Here is a 6,143-nt window from a genome sequence, read left to right as displayed (position 1 = left end):
AATCAAAGAGGGACTCAAAGGAGGTCAGTAACAAGAAAAATCCTGATACAAAAAAGAAGGATTCAAAGAAAGCCCCTAGCATTATGAAACAAGGGTGAAAGGGCCCAACTAATGACCCCCCCCCCTCCCTTCAAAGAGGACTCATATTCCTCACATGCTTGCTGTGTACAATAAAGAATATAAAAAATAAACTAGGCCCCAAAAGAAGTTTCTTTACGCCGATATTGCTAAGGAGGCAAACGAAATTGTCATTATAAGAAAGAACGGTGATTACATTTCCATCATTGAATGGAACAAAGTTATTAAAATACTTGACGCAGACTACGTACATTGTCTGTCTACACCAATCGGATACCTAATTCCTTACTACCAACGGCGTCGCTATACGAATAAAACAGCGGTAATTTACGTTACATTTATGATGCTTCTGGACAATATGTCTGAAAAAGCCTAATTGCAAATACACCTCCACCTGCGACCTCATGGGACGAAGCGAAACAAATCAAATAAATCAAAAGTTACTTGTAACATTAGCATAAAAGAGTATACTGCCACTAGCAAAAAAGATAGTACTTGAGTTAGTCAACAAACTGAGATGAATAGTGGTGGCAGCAAATCAATAGATGTTGAGGGTGTCAAAAAGTCCGAAAAAGCAATCCAAAATAGACAAGTTCTTTGGTAGTGCTGTAGAAGAATTGATCAAGTTAGATTAGCTGCTCATATATTAACACTCTCCAATGTAATAATCAGATCAGACTCCCAATCAGCAATTGTTGCAATCCTTAATCCACTTACTACTAGAAAATAACTTGTAAAATGTAAAGAACCCATTATCAAAGGAATGAGTGAGAAAAATATACATCTAGAATGGTGCAAAGAACATTCTGACATTACAGGAAATTAATTTGCAGAACATCTTGGGAAGAGGATCTTACTGAGAGTCAAAATCAGTTTACTAAAGAAATAAGCTCAACGTACAATGTCTGTATGGAAGAACTGCAATGTGCAGACCATCTCATCAATAGATACCCCGCCGCCCAATCTTGCGAGAGACATCAAGCAATGAATGAGGAAAACGAAGACTTTCATATTTTAAAATTTATGAAACCTGAAAAAATACTATTGAACAAAATTTTAATGTAAAATAGGTTTATGAATCTGCTATAGTAGCACAAATACACCGTTGTGTGGTCGTGTTGGTTGCCTTATATCTGTAAAATTTTATTTTATGTATGTATGCTAAACAGTAATAAATATTTAAATATTCTATCGGGGATAATAGAAGATAGTAGAGTTAGCCCACTTCAGTTATATTTTTTGGCCTTTTGAGGGAACAGAGGTACTTCGAATGAAAAAGGGAATTCAGCCACGATTTTCTTCATTAATTGCCTTTTGAGCTAAAAGAGGCAGAGAATGTACCTTATATAAAGCCAGGGGAACTTTTTCAGCACCATACAGTTGAACTCTTGTCAGAAGATTGTATTTCATCAATTCTCTTACTTTTTATCCACCAAATTCAATGCAATGACGTGTTTTTCAAAATTATATACATCAATCTACAATAACGTCACATAAAGTTTAATGTGTTGTATAAATCAGGAAGGAGAAGAAAATCAGGCCACAATTTGAAAGCGATAGAATTTTAGTTTGCAGTCTTAGATCGCAGTCTGAACCGAAATATGGGTGATTTGATATTCATAATTTGGATATTATTGTCAAATTTTGATATTGGGAAATTTCGAGAGACAAAATATTGGAGCATTACTTATTCTACAGTTAAATAAAGAAACCAAAATTTGTCTGTCTGTATGCATATATGTACATATAACAAGAGTAAGGTTTCTTTTTGTTATTGGTCTCTTTTGTATATCATAACTCATGTAGATTTGTATTCATTCTTAAGATTTGAATTAAATGTTGTATTTTAAAATGAATTTTGTTTGTTTTTATTAGTGAATGCTAAAGCCTAAAGTACTCATTATTCATCCCTACATCTGTTACTATTATTATCATACTATTATATATCATTATTCATGAGAAATCACGTCATATCAATTGATATGACTATTGAGTAGTGACGTGTGATTGTGCTCATGAAAAAGGGAGTTTAATACGGAGAAACAGGTTGTTAAAAAGCTATGTCCTAAGCGTTTTTTAAATCCAATATTAATCAATAGCATTTGTCTAGACCTAATTTTAAATGAGACGGAACCCAAAAGAATTTTTCTTTGACACTAATCCAGACCCAGATCCAACTTCATTAAAGGAATAAATGGGCAGATGAGTGTCTGTGCTCCCGTAATCATTGATATATGATGGCTTCCAGGTGGCGGTGGAACCCTGGCACCTGCTGTGGATGTAATGCATGTCGCGAGAATTGACATCAGGGCAATTGGGGGACCAAAAGTGGCAAAAAAGAGTTCAAATAACTCAAAAGAGTTTTGCAACAGAGGAGATTGGTTTATTTCATTGCTGTTGTTTAAATTTGCGTCTCCACCCTCATGGACTTGAGGGGATTAGCCTGGGCTGTTTTTTTTAAGTTCTCCGTACACAGGTTGGCCTTTTTGATAGAGCCCTTCTTTCTCTTTAACGTTTCAGAGTTGCTGAGGGTGTAGACTGCTTGAAGTGCACGAATGAAAATTCGTCGATCACGTTCAGAAGTCATTTTTTATACTTGGTCGTAGGCTAGAGAGCTCAAGTTTGTTTCGTTTTGTAACTAACTATTTATACTATAATTACTCGAAATATGAATTAATGTCAATGTATCAACCTTAATGAATTAGTCAGTGTTTAGATTTCATATTACCACCAGGTAGATGATATCGAAAAACAGTACTAAATATATTAATAATAGCTAGATTGAAAGGAATCAAATTGTTCCAAGAGGTATCCAGCAAGTCAGTATGTACTCACAAATATACTATTACATTATGTACCAGAAATAATAAGAAAATATTTCCCTCATTCGTTTTGGATATAGAATAAACAATCATAGAATCTTATTTAAGTGATGTATAAGTAGGTATGAAGCATATAATAAGTGAAAACATTGGGAGATTGTTTGGAATATATGATTAGTATTTGTAATGAAGGGAGGGGGGACATTGCTTTGGGCAGAAAAAGAGGGGGAAGAAGAAGAGAATTGCTTCTATGGTATACATATATATATATATAGTACTACTCCTCATAGTTATGTTTATTCTATAGCCAACAAGTTTCAGGAAGAGTGAGGGGGGGGAGAGAAGGACTAAGAAAAAGAGAGAGAGAAAGAGAGAGACAAAGTCATTTCAATCTATCTTTTATTGTGAAAGAAAGTTACAGTTTGTAAAGAGTATGGAGGAGGGGGAAATTAGGGCGGGTCGTTTTTCAACTTTTTTCGAATTTCAATTATGGCTAGTGTGGAAAAGTTGTGATACGGTATAGAAATTACCTATGCAAAATATGATTGTCCAACAATCCTTATTGGCGAAATAAATAACGTTTCTCTTCTCTCGAATTTTTAACGAGATGCACTACCTAAAGATGACATTGTAGAACAATGAAATTATACATAGGTTATTTTCTTACCATTACCTACCTTTTCCGCATTGTCCGTAATCGAAATTTCAAAAAGAAAAGTAAAGTGAACTCCCTTAATGTACATAATATTATATGTTATGTACATTTGTGAACTTAAGATCCCCAAAAAGAGGACGAAAAATATCACTTTCATCTATCCCTAAAGAAGGCTATTTATACTATGTGTGTATATGTGCTCAAATCCCCCCTCCCCCCTCTACCTTCTCCCACCATCATCCTTATAATATAATTCGCCTTTTTGTGTTTCTTTTAAAAGTGAATATCGTAATAGTAGGTGTAGTAAAAAGTAATCCAAATTTTTACAATTGAATGTCTTTAGTAGTGTGTATCTCGCGTTGAATAAGTATGATGGATCTACGCTATGCCATTAGAAAGATAAGATGTTGTACTAAAAACATTTAGACACTTCTGTGATTGTTAGACATAGGTTTATTTGAGTAATCGTCAAAGATGGCCACCAGCAAGAGAAAATACACCATATTGTACAGTTTTTCATCGAACAAGACGAAACTCAAGCCAGGCGCCTGAAAATGACAATATTTTTTATGGTCCTGATACTGTATCATACAATCACACACAATTTTGGTTTGATTGATTTTGTTGAAGAGATTTAGATGTGAAAGATGCACCCCGCTCAGGAAGGCCAATTGTCAAAAAAATGGATAAAATCACGGAAGTCGTCGAGACTTGTAAGAACTCTGTTTTGATTATCATAGAGATAAACATTAATGAAAAAATCCTTAAAATAATGGATTTCTTTCTACTACAGTGGAATTGTAAAATTGCCCAATTTGTAACTTGTACACGACAATTTTACTAAAAGGGAAGAATATTTTTTAAATGAAAGATTAAGAGCCTGCTCGGGATGAGGATAATACAATTTTGGTTTTCGGAGGGCGTAACTTTATTCCCAAAAAATATAAACATAAAATCATACTCCAAAGCAAAAAGATTAGTACACCAAACTACACAAATTATAATACTATGGAGAAAGCAAAAAATATGGCTAATTGAAATATAAAATTTGTCAGGTTAAAAACAATGTCAAAAATTAGAAACATAAAGATAAAAATAATCGAAGAACAATTGAAAATAAAGTCAAGTCAAAAAGCATTCAAAGTGTCTTTTTTTAAATTGATTTACCAGTTGGTCCCTTAAATAAATATTTTTTTTAAATAATGATCTTAACTTTGTGCTCCTCCTTCCCCCCATAGTGACCTAAAAAAGCAACTCTATCATTCGTTACCCCAAACTTCTCGAGCAGGTAATCTAAAATTCCGTCATAAGGCTGCCTTAAAAGCCCACAGTTTCAGAAGAAAGATTTTGTAGTTTCGCTCAATATATTGAAAAATAAGCAAATTCTCATTTTGTTGTTGAATAATTTGGCCCAAACTTCATTTTTTATGAGAGTAAGAGATATTTGAACCACTTTTCCGATGTCTAATATTTATATGAGGATAATACAATCATTGAAAATGGATTTCGATGGATGATATATTAATAGGTTTGGATCCGTCCTTATTTATGACTGAAGACTGCAGTCAAGTACAGTTCAGCGTCATTCTGGTCCAATTCAGTCCTCCATATAATTAATTCATCAATCAACTTTATTATTATTATTAAATCAGGTCTAGTTCTGGCGGATCAGTCCTAAGACTGGACCTGACTAGATCTAACAATTAAGCCAAACATCACAATTTATATTAAAATGTTTGTATTTTTAGCTACTATTTTGATAAAAAGGACGTATTAATCGTGAGTAGTCTGTGGTAGTTCAAGATGGACTACTGCAAATAGAAAAAAAAACTATATTTTACAATTTTTCTTCGAACAATGGTCCTGGACATGTAATAGACAATGACGCGGTATTTTGGTTTCGTGGATTTAGTTACGCTAATTTTGATATCAAATATGTAAGACCAATTGTCGAAAATGTGGATAGAATAATGGAAATCCTTGAGTCGACCGTCATGTAAGCACTGTTTTGATTACCAAAGGGATAAACATTAAGAAAAAAATATATAACATATGTTTCCTACAGGATGAATTTTGTACAAATTGTGACTTAAATAAGTCACAATTTGTACAATGGCTATTTTCATACAAATTACTAAAATATAGGTAGATATTCGTTAGCTCATTATCAAAATCAAATGCCCAGAGTTATAGTGCTCATAAATTCATCATAATAACCATTTACTTTTAAGTGATTAAAAATGAAATAAATTTACGAATGTATAGTTAATAATTAGAATGCCCAATATGGTTAATTAAATAATGCATTTATTTAAGGGAAAAAGCTTGTCTATAACATTTATATACCATATAAATGTTATCACCAATGGAAAAGACAGTATTATAGAAATGAAAAACCTGAACCATAAATCATATTGATTATTATAAAACACATTATCAACATCGATTGTGCATAGAGTTAATCCCTGGAAATTCTTATTTAAAGTTCATTTAAAGAAATAAATTTACTATATAAATTATATTGTATAAACTATGATGTGCTTTCTCCTTTTCACATCCCTTCTGCTGCCGAGAATGAATATATATAT

Source organism: Lepeophtheirus salmonis, chromosome 5, assembly GCF_016086655.4.
Source record: "Lepeophtheirus salmonis chromosome 5, UVic_Lsal_1.4, whole genome shotgun sequence".
Classification (NCBI taxonomy): domain Eukaryota; kingdom Metazoa; phylum Arthropoda; class Copepoda; order Siphonostomatoida; family Caligidae; genus Lepeophtheirus; species Lepeophtheirus salmonis.
This window is presented reverse-complemented; position numbering follows the sequence as displayed.